This window comes from Aristolochia californica, unplaced genomic scaffold, assembly GCF_029961685.1.
Source record: "Aristolochia californica isolate CCGP_79_NKW_82.1479 unplaced genomic scaffold, dmAriCali1.0.hap1 SCAF_276, whole genome shotgun sequence".
Lineage (NCBI taxonomy): Eukaryota > Viridiplantae > Streptophyta > Magnoliopsida > Piperales > Aristolochiaceae > Aristolochia > Aristolochia californica.
The window spans coordinates 1-17,500 of record NW_027181966.1 but is presented as its reverse complement, the minus strand read 5'-3'; the positions used below and the strand labels follow the sequence as shown (position 1 = coordinate 17,500).

Genomic DNA, 17,500 nt, shown 5'->3' with positions numbered 1-17,500 from the left:
TGAAAAATGAATAATCTAATGTTAAAATAAAATAATTGGAATCTAATATAATATATTATATAGCCCTGTACAAATATGATCCAGACACACATATATATATATATATATATATATATGATATATCATATATGTGTGAACATGATGATGTTCATATCAGAACGAAGAAATGCGGATATGGTCGAATGGTAAAATTTCTCTTTGCCAAGGAGAAGATGCGGGTTCGATTCCCGCTATCCGCCCATGGTAAAATAATCTAATATAATATGATAAATGATTCGGTATAGTTGACCACGATAGTGTAGTGGTTCTAACTTCCCTCTTCTTTCCTACTATCCCAAAACAATTAACGGAGTTACACCTAACGTCTAAAAATGTAGCGGAGACAGGATTTGAACCCGTGACTTCAAGGTTATGAGCCTTGCGAGCTACCAAACTGCTCTACCCCGCACGAAAGACCCGGGAACTAATGGACCAAGAAGGATTGCCCCTCTACCATAATAAATAGAATAGCCCATTTCTACAGAATGGTAAAGGGGCCCCTCTATGATCATAGATCATAGAGACCCATAGAAATATGAAGAAGGTGTATTTTTACCCTTACCAACTTGATCTCGTTGCCCCCGGCAACAAACATGCATGAACCCTTTCGCGAAGTATGTGCCCGGATAGCCCAAAGTCCCGATAGTTACCTCTGGGCCTTCCGGTCGAAAAGCAACGTCGATGAAGACGTATAGGTGCACTATTACGTGGCGGGGATTGCAATTTTCCATGAATTTGCCATTTGTCACTCAACGACGAAACTTTGCTTATTTCTTTTTTTAGGGATCGGCGAATCAAATGATATTTCTCTTTTAATTTCCGCCTTTTATTCTCCCTTTGAATCAAACTTTTCCTTGCCATAATTGTTCAGTTCCTATTTTATTATCAATGATACGGGTCGGATCCTAGATGTAGAAATATAAGAGGGTAGTGGTAGTCCCCCTTCTCCACCGAATCAAATGAGATTGTTCCCGATGGAGCACATTACAAGAAAAATGAATTAACCAAATTTGCCTGATGTAGAGGCAATCAAGAAGGCTGCGTAAGTGAATATATAACCTACAGAAAAGTGGGCTAATCCAACCAATCTTGCTTGCACAATGGAAAGAGCCACTGGTTTATCCCTCCATCGAATCAAATTAGCCAAAGGTGTGCGTTCATGAGCCCATGCTAAAGTTTCAATCAATTCCTGCCAATATCCACGCCAGGAAATTAAGAACATAAATCCAGTCGCCCAAACAAGATGTCCAAATAGGAACATCCATGCCCAGACCGATAAACTATTCGTACCAAAAGGGTTATATCCATTGATAAGTTGTGAAGAGTTTAACCATAGATAATCTCTTAACCATCCCATCAAATAAGTGGAGGATTCGTTAAATTGGGAAACGTTACCTTGCCATAATGTGATGTGCTTCCAATGCCAATAAAAAGTAACCCATCCTATGGTATTTAACATCCAGAAAACTGCCAAATAAAATGCGTCCCAAGCCGAAATATCACAAGTACCACCTCGTCCCGGGCCGTCGCAAGGAAAACTATAACCGAAATCCTTTTTATCTGGCATTAACTTGGAACCGCGCGCGTCTAAAGCACCTTTTACTAAAATCAATGTAGTTGTATGCAAACCTAGAGCAATCGCATGATGAACCAAGAAGTCTCCAGGACCTATTGTTAAGAATAGTGAATTACTATTCTCATTAACGGCATTCAACCAGCCAGGTAACCATATGCTTCGACCAGCATTAAATGCTGGGCCATTCGTTGAAGATAAGAGTACGTCGAACCCATATGAAGTCTTACCGTGAGCAGATTGTATCCATTGGGCAAATATAGGCTCAATCAAGATTTGTTTCTCCGGAGTACCAAAAGCGAGCATGACGTCGTTATGAACATAGAGTCCTAAAGTATGAAACCCCAGAAACAGGCTGGCCCAACTTAAATGAGATATGATAGCTTCTTTATGGTCTAACATTCTTGCCAATACATTATCCTCATTCTGTTCTGGATTGTAATCTCGAATGAAGAATATAGCTCCATGAGCAAAGGCTCCTGTCATGATGAACCCTGCGATGTATTGGTGATGAGTATATAACGCAGCTTGAGTAGTAAAGTCTTGTGCTATAAATGCGTAAGCGGGTAAAGAGTACATGTGTTGAGCTACCAAGGAGGTAATAACCCCTAAAGAGGCTAGGGCAAGACCCAATTGAAAATGAAGCGAATTATTGATTGTGTCATAAAGACCCTTATGTCCACGCCCCAATCGACCTCCCGGAGGAATATGTGCTTCTAAAAGATCTTTCATACTATGCCCAATACCGAAGTTAGTTCTATACATATGGCCAGCAACGAGAAAAATAAATGCAATAGCTAAATGATGATGGGCAATGTCGGTCAGCCATAAACTTTGTGTTTGTGGATGGAATCCCCCGAGAAGGGTTAGAATGGCAGTTCCCGCCCCTTCGTAGGTGCCGAATAAATGACTACTGGAATCGGGGTTCTGGGCATAAAGATTCCACTGACCTGTAAAAAGGGGGCCCAACCCCTGGGGATACGGTAATACATCTAAGAAATTATTCCATCTGACGTACTGCCCCCTTGATCCGGGAATAGCGACATGAACTAAATGCCCTGTCCAAGCCAAGGAACTTACTCCGAATAGTCCTGACAAATGATGATTGAGACGAGATTCGGCATTTTTAAACCACGAAACGCTTGGTTTCCACTTGGGCTGTAGATGTAACCAACCCGCTATTAAGGATATGGCAGAAAGAAATAATAGAAAAAGAGCTCCAGTATAAAGATCCTCATTGGTACGTAAGCCGATTGTATACCACCACTGATAAACACCGGAATAAGCGATATTCACTGGGCCGAGAGCACCCCCTCGAGTAAAAGCTTCTACCGCCGGTTGACCAAAATGAGGATCCCAAATTGCATGAGCAATTGGTCTTACATGTAAAGGGTCCTGTACCCATGACTCAAAATTTCCTTGCCAAGCTACATGAAACAGATTTCCGGAAGTCCACAGAAAGATTATTGCTAACTGCCCGAAGTGAGAAGCAAAAATGTTCTGATAAAGACGTCCCTCAGTAATATCATCATGACTCTCGAAATCATGTGCGGTAGCAATACCAAACCAAATACGACGAGTAGTGGGGTCCTGAGCTAAGCCTTGGCTAAACCTTGGAAATCTTAATGCCATAATGCCTTTCAAATCCTCCTAGCCATTATCCTAGTGCAATAATTCTTGCTAAGAAGAATGCCCATGTTGTGGCAATTCCGCCCAGAAGGTAATGGGTTACTCCTACAGCGCGTCCTTGTACAATGCTCAAGGCTCTAGGCTGAATAGCAGGAGCAACTTTTAATTTGTTATGAGCCCAAACGATGGATTCAATGAGTTCTTGCCAATAACCACGGCCGCTGAATAGAAACATTAAACTAAACGCCCAGACAAAATGAGCGCCTAGGAAAAAAAGGCCGTATGCGGATAATGAGGAACCATAAGACTGAATTACCTGAGATGCTTGTGCCCATAAGAAATCCCGGAGCCACCCATTAATAGTAGTGGAACTTTGCGCAAAGTTCCCCCCCGTGATATGAGTTACCACCCCTTGATCACTTATACTGCCCCAAACATCTGACTGCATTTTCCAACTGAAGTGGAATATCACTACCGAAATGGAATTGTACATCCAGAATAGGCCTAAGAAGACATGATCCCAGGCGGATACTTGGCATGTTCCCCCTCTTCCGGGGCCGTCACAAGGGAAACGAAACCCAAGATTTGCTTTATCAGGTATCAATCGTGAGCTACGAGCAAATAGAACACCTTTCAGTAATATCAATACAGTCACATGGATCGTAAATGCATGAATGTGATGTACCAAAAAATCTGCGGTTCCTAATGGAATAGGTAACAAAGCGACTTTGCCCCCTACAGCCACTAAATCACTACCCCCCCAAGTCAAGCTGGTGCTTGTTGTTGCACCAGGAGCTGTTGCACTAGGTGCTAAAGCATGGGTGTTTTGTACCCATTGAGCAAAGATGGGTTGTAATTGTATAGCGGTATCTGAAAACATATCTTGGGGACGCCCTAAAGCACTCATGGTATCATTATGAATATACAAACCAAAACTGTGAAAGCCTAGAAATATACATGCCCAGTTGAGATGTGATATGATTGCGGCGCGGTGCCTAAGTACACGATCTAATAGATCGTTGTATCGAGTAGTTGGATCATAGTCTCTTACCATAAAAATGGCTGCGTGTGCAGCAGCACCAACTATGAGAAACCCACCAATCCACATGTGATGTGTGAACAACGAAAGTTGTGTACCATAGTCAGTAGCTAAGTATGGATAGGGGGGCATGGAATACATATGGTGAGCTACAACAATGGTTGAAGAGCCTAACATAGCTAAGTTAAGAGATAATTGAGCATGCCATGACGTTGTTAGGATCTCATAGAGACCTTTATGACCCTGACCTGTAAATGGACCTTTATGAGCCTCTAAAATATCTTTCAGACCGTGACCAATGCCCCAGTTAGTCCTATACATGTGACCAGCTATCAGGAAAAGAATTGCAATAGCTAAATGATGGTGTGCAATATCGGTCAGCCATAGACCCCCTGTTACTGGGTCTAATCCTCCCCGAAAAGTAAGAAATTCCGCGTATTTTGACCAATTCAAGGTGAAAAATGGGGTTGCTCCCTCAGCAAAACTTGGATAAAGTTGAGCCAAAAGATCCCGATTCAAGATAAATTCATGAGGAAGCGGTATCTCCTTAGGATCTACCCCGGCATCTAGAAATTGGTTAATCGGCAAAGATACATGTACTTGGTGTCCCGCCCAAGAAAGAGACCCCAGTCCTAGTAACCCCGCTAAGTGGTGATTTAACATGGATTCTACATCTTGGAACCAAGCCAATTTAGGAGCAGCTTTGTGATAATGGAACCAACCGGCAAAAAGCATTAACGCTGCAAATACCAATGCACCAATTGCGGTACAATAGAGTTGTAATTCGCTAGTTATTCCAGACGCTCTCCAAATCTGAAAAAATCCAGAGGTTATTTGTATTCCTCGGAAACCCCCGCCCACATCACCATTCAATATTTCTTGACCCACTATTGGCCAAACCACCTGGGCGCTGGGTCCAATGTGAGTAGGATCGCTTAGCCATGCTTCATAATTGGAAAAACGAGCACCGTGGAAATACATGCCACTCAGCCAAAGAAAGATGATGGAGAGTTGACCGAAATGAGCACTAAAGACTTTTCGAGAGATCTCCTCCAAATCACTCGTATGGCTATCGAAATCGTGAGCATCAGCATGTAGATTCCAGATCCAAGTGGTAGTATCAGGGCCCTTAGCTATTGTTCTTGAGAAATGACCGGGTTTGGCCCATTCCTCGAAAGAAGTTTTTACGGGATCCCTGTCTACCATAATCTTCACTTCTGGTTCCGGCGAACGAATAATCATTGAGTCCTCCTCTTTCCGGACAACACATACAAAGAGACCCGCCAACTGTCAGTAATTAGTGAACCTCTGAGAGATGGGTATTTATGATTAGTGATTAGTTCCTTTCTTTCCTATCTCCCATCTATTTATTTTCTTTAGTTATTTACTAGAGCAATTATGATATGGAAGTCAATCCGGGGCAAGTGTTCGGATCTATTATGACATATCTGGGGGGCGCCCAACGGACCTTTATCTAATAATAAAGCCCCTTCCTCACATGGCATGGCGCAAAAACCATTTTTGGTGCAATCCAATGTATTCATATTTCAATGTATAAATGCCTAGATGAATCCACTTCAGTTTAGATCTTACATATATCTCACATGGAACGTATTTATTACTCTATTACAAATCAAAGAATCATTCATTAGTCATTAAAAAGAAAAAAGAGACATCCCGATATCCCTATTTAGTCAGTCGAGGATATAGCTTTATTAGCATAGAAAAAAGGAATGGAATGTATTCTGTACAGTATCTATATGGTTTATACTTCGGAAGTACCAGACGAAATAGAACGATCTTAGAAGGGATATAATGAAATTCCTTGATTGGCTCTTCCCAGAGGAACGATCCATTTTATTTGATTAATGGATCCAACATAACATGATAATTGAATTAAAAAAAAAAAGAGTGTTCTTATTCGAACCGCCCTGTGATCTTCAACCAATTATGGGCTTCAATATAATTACCTGGAGTAAGCGATATTGCTTGTTTCCAATATTCAGCAGCTTGATCAGACCAAGCCTCCGCAATTTCAGAATCCCCCTGTCGAATGGCCTGTTCTCCCCGGTCGGAATAGGTGGGTCATTTCCTTCCCTTAGAACCGTACTTGAGAGTTTCCTACCTCATACGGCTCCGCCGTCAAGTCTTTTGGTGTCCCATCTTAATCTACCATATCTATAATTGAATGAGATTTCTCGTAAATCTATCCCGGGTTAACCAGAAGAGGTTAATTACATGAGTTTCAAACTCTTTTTTTGATCAAAAATGCGTTTTATCTTTTCTCCCACCTTCAGAAAAATAAAGCATAGGTACCGTACCCCCTCTATCATTAGAATCTTCTGAAAGGTAACTATCTCGGTTTCATATAGGAATTGATATTGATATAGAATCTTTGAAAAAGACTTTCCTCCATAAGAAAGAAAGGACTTACTATCTTTGGGATCTGATGCTACACCGCTGCTCAATACCTTAGTAGATCGACTCTATTACATAAGTTGATTCCTCACTTTTATCTCATATCATAAGATATGATATGTTCTGTAAGCAGTTCTTATTGTATCGGCCCCAAAACCTCTCTAATTGATCTTTACGGCGCTTACCCTATCAATTAAATTAGATCCTTTATCCATGGAATCTAGTATATAGGCCATACCTATTTCTTCATATTTTGGCCTCTATGAAGTCTTTCTTTGCTACAGCTGATAAAAATCGTTGCTTTGGACGATGCATATGTAGAAAGCCTATTTTTTTTTTCTAGTATTGACTAGCGTATTTGATCTTTCTTTCCTTCTTTCTATAGTGGAGATAGTCGCACGTAATGACAGATCACGGCCATATTATTAAAAGCTTGTGGTAAGAATGGGTTTCGCTCTAGCGCCCGGAAATAATATTCCAAAGCCTTCGTATGTTCCCCGTTGCTTGTGTGGATAAGGCCTATGTTATAGAGTATATAACTTCGATCGTAGGGATCAATTTCTAGTCGCGTAGCTTCATAATAATTTTGTAAAGCTTCCGCATAATTTCCTTCGGATTGAGCTGACATCCGTTACGGTCGTTCATTCTATTCAAAGAATCTCCGTTTCAGAACCGTACGTGAGACTTTCATCTCATACGGCTCCTCCCTTCTCTTCTGTGCATAGTAATAAAGGGAATAACCCATGGAATCGGAATCAAAAAAGATTGAAATATTTTCATTATGAACTGATGGGGGCTAGTGTTTTTACAAGAAATCTCTAGCCAGCCTTCCTGTAGGAGGTCTTTTTCTTAACACCAAACGTGTTGATGCTAGATAGAAATGCTCACTCCAACAATTTCTTTGTCCTCAACGCCCTCTATTTGATTTGCAGGAATTAGTCACTTCAACGATCTTCGATGGTTATACGGGTATCCAAAGCACAAACGAGATGGATGTTTGTTGTCCCAACCATTCTTGTTAGTCCCGATCCCAATAAGGAAAAGGGGTATAATATATAACAAAGTTTTCGTGTTGTTGATTCCTAGGTGTAGTGCTTCTTCCCCTATGCGCCGCCTATTGGTACTGGTGGAGTAGGATTAACCTGCAATACAGAACCTATAGGTGTAACCTTTCGCTCAATGCTAAAATCGATAATTGAAGCATCTGAGGTTGCATCAATCGGGGATACACGACAGAAGGAATTGTTCGATCTCTACTACCCCAAACTTCACCTTCACCAAGCGGAAGTTTATTTAAAGAATTTTTTTTTTGTGTCCTGAACCATGTCCCCTTCTCATAAGACTGAAAGAGGTCAAATCCAATATATAATAATATAATATAATAAGTAAATATAAATAAATAGAATTATATTATATAATTAGAATATATATAAATTTTAATATTAATAAATAAATAAAAAAAAAACGAATCAAATCACACCATCTCTGTAATAGGTAAATGCCTCTTTTTCTCCTGAAGTTATCGGAATTATTCGTAATAAGATATTGGCTACAATTGAGGAGGTCTTATCAAGAAAATTTCCACTTATCCGAGATCTAGGCATAGTTTACAACCCATTCCATAATTCTTCTCATTATCCTCTCCCTCGAGGGAAAATGCTCCCATAAACAAAGGAATTGTACAGTACGAAATCACATAAAAACAGAGTAATTGTAAAAAAAAAAAGACCCTCAAAATTGCCCCTTTTAAGACAGGGATAGATAGGAAATATTGGAATCAGATTGGATTTCAGTCCAATGTGGTATACCAATGAACAGAACTCTTACTCTTTATTTTATCGAAGTTAAGGAATCCAAGAAATTTTCCTACAAATTCTGATCTAACTCGAGGAGTTTTTTTTTTTTTTATTATTACCCAAAGAGTCAAAAGAATCAAATAAGCATTCCATGATGAAAATAGAATAACCAACCCATCCATTTTGGGCGAATAGCGCGTATCCACAAACAAAACAATACAATGGAAATATTAAAATCATAGGGCGACCCATGAATTTATTTATAATAGATCCATGGGAATAATAGATCCATGGGATAGCTCATGAGAAGAGTTGTTGTTGATAAATCTGAAACTAGAAAGGAATTTTTTAATTCCTATGGACCTCTAAATATAACCATAGTATAAAATACTATAGTATAGTATAGAGTTTGTGGATTCGTCCCAATTCATTGGTTGTTTAATCCGGTATACGGTATAAATATCCGAATAAGATGGAGAGGGTCGTCGTCTTGACAAAGATGAATAGATAGTTTTTTTAATATTAAGTTAATATTAAATAAAAAAAAATGTGTTTTTATCCCTCGAGCCTCGAAGGAAGATCTTTGTTTGACGAAAAGTTTTCGATTTATAATAGATCGGTCGTACCTTTATTGTATTGCAATAAAAAATTCAATAAAATAATATGAATGACTCGCTATTCACCGGTTTCCGGGCAATAATCCTAAGATTCTGTGGGAAAGGTGGCCGAGTGGTTCAAGGCGTAGCACTGGAACTGCTATGTAGGCTTTTGCTTACCGAGGGTTCGAATCCCTCTCTTTCCGTACCTTGACCTACACCTAATTTACCAACGTTACCAACCACAATGTATCAAATAACAATGGATACCATTATTCCAAGAGTAGGGCCTTTGCTTTCTAGTGATTCTCTATTGCCAATTACTGTGGTAGATAAAATATCGGATCGGAAAGGGTGGACAAGGAATGAGAATCTGACCGCGGATCCACTTGGGATACGAAAAGGATACGAAAATGGGGGAAAATCCGGATTAAATCCCTTAACTTAGTTCTATTTACTTTGTTTGGTGAAACAGGGTAGACAAAATTGTATTGTCCAAAGCTTAATTATTTTATTTTAATTAAGTTTAAGTCTGACGGGAATAATATTCCACGACTAGTAATTCATTGATTTTTAAGCCGATCCATTTACTATCTATTATTTGATTTACTATTCCTTTATATTGGAATGAGTCAAGAGTCAAATGTTTTGGCAATTCCTCGCGGGGAGATGAATCCACATAATTTTGAATCAGAGCTCTGGATCTTTGTTCATCTCTCGTAGTAATAATATCTCGGGGTTTACACCGATAACTTGGGATATCTACTATACGACCATTAACTAAAATATGTCTATGGTTAACTAGTTGTCTAGCTCCAGGAATGGTCGAAGCCATACCCAATCGAAAAAGGATGTTATCCAAACGCATTTCAAGTAGTTGTAGTAAAACTTGACCTGTTGACCCTTTGGCTTTCCCAGCGATACGAACATATCTAAGCAATTGCCGCTCTGTCAGACCATAATGAAAACGCAATTTTTGTTTTTCTTCTAGACGAATACGATATTGAGATCTTTTCCCGGAACGCGGTTGGTTTCTAAGATCACTTCCGGATCTAGGTCTTTTACTAGTGAGTCCCGGTAAAGCCCCCAGACGGCGTATTTTTTTGAAACGAGGCCCTCGGTAACGAGACATAAAGACTCCTTATTTTATTGAAATTGGATTTCACAGAATAAAAAAATTAAGACTGAACTAAACGATAAACGAAGCTAAACTCGCTGAAATACTATAAAGAAGAATGAGATGAATTGTCTCAATAACCAGATTATTTTATATAGTTATATATAGGAAGTTAAGTATCCCTTTCTTGTTCTGTAGAGATCTAACAGCTTCAATCCATTTTTTATTCTTTTTTATTCATAGTTGGGAGTTCCCGTAACATACTATGTTGACCCGACATTTGGAGAAAATTGAAAAGTCTTTTCAATTTCTCTTGATCTCAAGGAGACATTATCAATATCAATATCAATCATGGAAAAAATCGAATAAATGGAAAAGCCGGCTATCGGAATCGAACCGATGACCATCGCATTACAAATGCGATGCTCTAACCCCTGAGCTAAGCGGGCTCACATAACAGAAATAGTGCATAGGATTTCGGGAAACTACTGGGACTTAGCTATTAGTAATTAGCTATTTATTTATTTTTTTATTTTATTTATCTATTTATTTATCTATTATTAATATCTATTATTAATAATTAATATAATTATAATAAATAAATAAAGAGTAGTTTGTTTTTATTATTATTATAATTATTATTAATTATTATTATTATATATAATATATATATATATAAATACAATTATATAAATACAAATACAATTATATAAATACAATATCAATATTATATTAATAATACAATATTAATATTAAATAGAATATAATATTAATTATGACAACATTAATATTAATAATGTAATTATTAATATTAATGTTGTTATGTAATAATAAATAATAATATAATATTAATATATTATATTATTAATATTAATTAGATTATATTATGATTATGTAATATTAGTAATATTAATTACTTAATCTTAATAAAATAAACTAAAAAATAAAATTAGCTTAGTTATATATTCTATATATAGTTATAGAAATTTAGAAATTCTATTTATTTACACTATAGGAATTCCTATAGTATAGGAGATCCTTCCTAAGGAAAGGATAAGATAAAGGAAAGGATAAGATAAAGATAAGGCTGCAGTCCAGAGCATAATGAGACATTCCTCTGGTTTCATTCGGAAAGGGAGGGGATAAGACGATAAAAAAAGAATGAATATCGACCGTTCCAGTATTCCAAATAGCGCTAAAAAAATAAGGGGTGTAAAGACATATATATATATGTGACGTGGGATATATCCATCCATATTGAATTGCGGATACATCAATGATAGAATCATTTCTGATTGGATCATATCAAATATGGGCCCGCCACTCCGATAGGGATGAAAGAAGCTGGTCAAGAAATATAATAGGGACACACCTCTTTGATATAGGAATAAGGGCCTGTATCTAATGAATTCAACGGCTCCAAGATAAATGAAAGAAAAGAAGGGGGGGTCACAATGTGATTTCTTTCTCATAAGGAAGAGGGAGGGGGATATGGCGAAATTGGTAGACGCTACGGACTTGATTGGATTGAGCCTTGGTATGGAAACCTACTAAGTGGTAACTTCCAAATTCAGAGAAACCCTGGAATTAAAAATGGGCAATCCTGAGCCAAATCCTGTTTTCAGAAAAAAAAAAAGGATAGGTGCAGAGACTCAACGGAAGCTGTTCTAACGAATGGGGTTGACTTTACTACATTGGTAGAAGAATCCTTCTATCGAAACTCCAGAGTGGGATGACCCTAGATATGTACGTATACGTACTGAAATATCAAAGATTAATCACGACCCGAATCCATATTTTTTTTTTCTAAAAATTTCAGAATAATAATTTCAGAAGCAGAAGGAAGAATCGAATAGTCAGTGATCAAATCGACTATCACACCAGAGTCTGATAGATCTTTTTAAGGATGTCTGATAGATCTTTTTAAGGATTGATTAATCGAGTGAGACGAGAATAAAGATAGAGTCCCATTCTACATGTCAATACTGACAACAATGAAATTTATAGTAAGAGGAAAATCCGTCGACTTTAGAAATCGTGAGGGTTCAAGTCCCTCTATCCCCAATAAAAGGCCTATTTGACTCCCTAAGCATTTATCCTCTTTTTTTTTATCAGTGGTTCAAAATTAGATATGTTTTTCACTTACTCTACTCTTTCACAAATGGATCCGGCCAGAAATCTTTCTCTCTTCTCACTGTGATAGATATGATATACGTACAAATGCCCATCCATATATGGATGGGCAAAGAATCTCCATTACGGAACCTTTCACAGTTCATATCATTACTCTTACACTTACATTTACAAAGTCTCCTTTTTGAAGATCCAACAAATTACCGACTTTATTTAGGTAAGTTAATGCTTTTTGAGTCCCTTTCATTGACATAGGCCCAAGCTTTCTTTTTCTTTTAGTAGGATCATGCATCGAGAATGGTCGGGATAGCTCAGCTGGTAGAGCAGAGGACTGAAAATCCTCGTGTCACCAGTTCAAATCTGGTTCCTGGCACGTGGTTAATGTATCGAATAGATAAGATACTCATACAAATAAATCAATAGAGTCAGAACCCATATTAATATTATTTAATATTATATGCGTTAATAGTCCAGAGCATAATACATATTTATCCATCTACATCTAGATGTATAGATAGACGCCTCCGTCTTGTAGATGGGTAAAAAACGAGTAGATGGGTAAAGATATGAGTAAAGAAAATAATTGGATTCCGTTCCCTCCTCTTTTTTGTTTGTTTGTTCATACTGTATCTCTTCCCGCACAAAAAGAATGTTAATACTTCATACATATCCGAAGTCGAAGTTAGTTGGTCGAAAACCCTAAAAGACTAGTCTGGAGGAGTTGAAGGATAGGAAAAGGCAGGGTTCATTTCAGAGACAGTCCAAAAAATCCGATCCTTTTTTATTTTATTTAATTTCTGAATTTTTCTTTTTTTATTTCAGAATTTACGATTTTATTTCATATTCTATTTCTTCACTTTCCCATTTATTCACTCCCTTCTATGCAGCTTTCCGTGGCCCCATCTAAGCGATGCGCGCGGTACAAAGTTCATGGTGCAGAACTCTTTTGATTCATCCTACAGGCTCTGCTCATCTGAAATGGGACTCTTCAAAATTTGAGAATCTAAATGAAGCTTCTTTAGCAGCCCATCCATAGTACGAATGAAAGGCCAGTTACTCCGTTTCATCTAGAACAGAACGTAAAAAGATTCCTTGAATATCTGGAGTCGTATAAGTGAAGATTAGTTTCTTATCATTCATCTTATCATTCAATGAGCATCTTGTATTTCATAGAAATTGGGGGTAATATAATCCTTACGTAAAGGCCAGCCTAGCCAACTTTCGGGCATCAAGATACGTTTCAGGCGTGGATGATTCTCATAAGCGATTCCCAACATATCATAGGATTCCCGCTCTTGAAAGTCTGCGCTTTTCCAAATCCAGAAAACAGACGGGATTCTAGGATTCGTCCTTGGGGCAAATACTTTTATGCATACCTCTTCGGGTTGATCCACACCATACTGTATTCTCGTAAGATGATACACGCTAGCTAACAATCCGCCTGGTGCTACATCATAGGCACACTGGGAACGTAGATAATTGTAACCATATACATATGAAATGACAGCAATGGAGTACCAATCCTCGGGTTTTATTTGTAAAGTCTCTATTCCTTGGTAATCGAAGCCCAAAGATCTATGAACTAGCTCATGCTTGACTAGCCAAGCGGATAAACGACCCTGCATCTTCTTGATCTCTCCCACATTTGTATGAGTATTTCAAATTGCCGATGAAATTTATGAAGATTGACCCACTGCTTGTTATCCTGGACAACACAAAAGCATCCTGCCTTTCCTAATTCAATAATTCGTGGGAAGACACTGAACTTTTGTATTTGAAAAATGCTTCAGAAGGTATCTCTGAAGTAGATGGGGACTGGTAGAGTAATCCTTGATCATAATTTCCAGTATGAGTACTTCGCTCAACATGAAACTTGTGATTGGTAGTAAAATATCGATTTTCCTGTTGAGACCCAATTCTATCTTCATAGATTTCTCGAGAGACTTTCTTACGAAGTTTCGTTATAGCATCCATAATTGCCTCTGGTTTGGGTGGGCAGCCCGGCAAATAGACATCCACAGGAATTAGCTTATCGACTCCCCGAACGGTACTATAAGAATCGGTACTAAACATCCCCCCTGTAATGGTACAAGCTCCCATAGCAATGACATATTTCGGTTCAGGCATTTGCTCATATAATCTCACTAAAGAAGGAGCCATTTTCATTGTTACCGTGCCGGCTGTTAAAATTAGGTCCGCCTGCCTAGGACTTGATCTTGGTACCAGCCCATAACGATCAAAGTCGAATCGAGATCCTATTAATGAAGCAAACTCAATGAAGCAACAACTGGTACCGTAGAGAAGTGGCCATAAACTGGAGAGTCTTGACCAATTCGAGAGGTCATTCGGTGTAGTTGAAATAACTGAATTTTGGGCTGTTCGGTCAAGTAACGGAAATTCAATAGAATTCATAACTGTCTCAATGTAACCTTTTCCTTCTTTTTTATTGTCTGAGGATTCAGGGGTTAAGACCATTCCAATGCTCCTTTTCGCCATGCATAAACTGAACCAACAATTAGGATAAGCACGAAAATGAAAGCTTCTATAAATACGGATAGACCCAATACATCGAAACTCATTGCCCATGGATAAAGAAAGACCGTTTCAACATCAAAAACAACAAAAACTAGAGCAAACATGTAATAGCGGATTCGGAATTGTAACCAAGCATCCCCCATTGGTTCTATACCCGATTCATAACTGGAGAGCTTCTCCGGTCCTTCACTAATCGGGGCTAAAACTCCGGAAATAAAAAATGCCAAAATAGGAATAACACTTGATATTATCAGAAATGCCCAAAAAATATCATATTCGTGAAGCAGAAACATAGATGCACTCCTATTAATGTGGAATATACCGAATTAGTCAATTCGAATTTTAATTGTCAATTTATTCATAACTATTTAGTCGAAACACCAATTAGGGTGGAACCACGTAGTTTCATTTGTTTGCTATGAATCATGTCTCGTTTCAAGATTCATCCAACGGAATCCCACTTACATTTACTTCGATTCCATTCAGGATGTAGACATATTATGTTTTTATACAAAAAAACTCTCTCACTTTGTTTTGTTTCGGATTTTCTTAAAATAAAAAAGTAATTAAAGACTATTTGAAATAATATGAAAATAATATGAATATTATTTCTATTCATAAAATCATAAAAAAAAAATATTAAATATAAATATATAACATAACAATGTTATATTAATATATTAATTAATATTTAAATTAACAGAAAATTCAAAATATGAAATTGAATTAATATTTAATATAATATAAATATATATTATATCAAATTTCTAATATAATTTGAATAATAATAGAATAAAAATTCTAATAAATAATAAGCCTGGCTTGGGTAAATTTTTCTCTCTTTTTTTTTTTTCTTTTATAATATCACAACACAAATAGTCAGATGTAGTAGAATGCCTAGGGATTTCTATCTTAGGATTTATGGTATATTCCACTTGGTTTGTGTTGATGTATTCTTTTCATTAGGGTCTGGTTAGAGGATCGTCATTCTGTCTATTGATTCGATACAGATACGGAAATAGAATGCATCGGCCAATTAGATTCTCTCCCTTTGTCCCAAATTTATACTTAATTGATTTGATTCAATCTGTTAAATTGTGAGAAATCCTTCCATATTTCCATATAAACTTCCATATTTCCATATAAATAGATATATAACAACTCATGGATTCCTATACCAAATTATAGACTTTTGACTTGTACTCCCTACCCCCGATGGTCCCCCTAGAGAGAATAAAGAATCGAGTTATTTAATTAGACTTAGAATAGAAGTCTTGAAGAAGTCATTCCATTTCGGACCAATTTCTAGGACTCAAAATCGCGATTTGAAATGATTTGAAATACTTGTTAATAACATCTGATAAGACTACCCAAGGGGTTAGGTTTCGTGACAATAAAAAGGTTTGTTTCCTTTGAAGTAAACCTACACAATGGAGTGTACCACAGTCGTAGAATCGGCTGAATCATAAATGATCCGCATAAGATACTTCTAATGGAATCAGGCGTTGTTGAACGATTCGACAGACCAAATCCAAAAATAGACTCATAGAAATAGAAGAGGGTGCAAACGTTGATACGTTTAGGTTATAGGTTAGCGTCCATTTTTTATCTCTGAAACAATGCACTGCATTGGAGTTATTGTGGAACAACAAAGCGATGAGTCAGAAGGATCCCCAGCCCGTGCAAGTTCAAACAGGCCCCCAATCTTCTTGCTTGCATAAAGTCTGTATCGGAAGGAAGGACCAGTAGAATTGGAATGATGAACAATTGAATTAGATTAGGTTGGAATAAAAAAAAAATAAGTATTGTGCAGAAACAGAAGACTACTTGCTTTGCCAACCCACCGCGCGGGCCAGCCACAAGCACTAATGTGAGAAAATGAGAGCTACACAAAAATGTCAAAATGACACGGATGTCAAAATATATAGGGCTATACGGACTCGAACCGTAGACCTTCTCGGTAAAACAGATCAAACTGAGTATTATCTAAATGATTCGAACTGTTTCAAAGACCCAACATGCATTTTTTTTGCATTGGGCTCTTTCGTTAACTGATATAAGAATCGGCTAGTCCACCATACTTTTTCTTGACAGGAAGATAACGAGATGGTTCCACGTGCTCTGATTCATTTTTTGTATTCTGATCCAGGAGCAATACCAAAGTGTTTTCAAAGAAGGATTGCCTTGACGTAGGTCTGCCTCCGGCCTAGATCAACCTAAGTTAGGTTGAGTCTCTATCGCTCCGCTCAAAGAGTCAAATATGATACTTCATACACCTTAAAGCTCATAGGGCGAAAAGAGGTTATGTTATTTTGAGGTCCTTATACCCATTATGCCTAGCATTGAATAGACTAGGTATTCACCTTATCAATTATCAAATCAATGATGGGTTCTATTTTAAATTGGTACCTGAATCGGACCGAACCAAAGATTTGTCAGGCTATTGTTCTCTTGTTCCCTCGAATCCATGGAGTAAGACACCGATTTATCAATAAGATCAATTCTGTTGATTGCATGATGAACTCCCCTGAAAAAGCATTGGCGCGCGTGTAAACGAGGTGCTCTACCTAACTGAGCTATAGCCCTTGTCATAGATATCTTAACATCTAGATAATATCTTGTCAA

At 37.6% G+C, this 17,500-nt stretch overlaps 3 non-coding genes across 3 annotated transcripts; 2 read left to right on the top strand and 1 right to left on the bottom strand.

Moving 5' to 3' along the window:
• The first annotated feature begins 9,209 nt into the window (after window positions 1-9,209).
• Window positions 9,210-9,296, top strand: TRNAS-GGA (transfer RNA serine (anticodon GGA)). The gene has a single exon. It is a non-coding gene; the product is annotated as a tRNA-Ser (tRNA).
• Window positions 9,297-10,583: 1,287 nt separating this feature from the next.
• On the bottom strand, window positions 10,584-10,656 carry TRNAT-UGU (transfer RNA threonine (anticodon UGU)). The gene has a single exon. It is a non-coding gene; the product is annotated as a tRNA-Thr (tRNA).
• Window positions 10,657-12,640: 1,984 nt separating this feature from the next.
• On the top strand, window positions 12,641-12,713 carry TRNAF-GAA (transfer RNA phenylalanine (anticodon GAA)). Its single transcript has one exon. It is a non-coding gene; the product is annotated as a tRNA-Phe (tRNA).
• The last annotated feature ends 4,787 nt before the right edge of the window (window positions 12,714-17,500 follow it).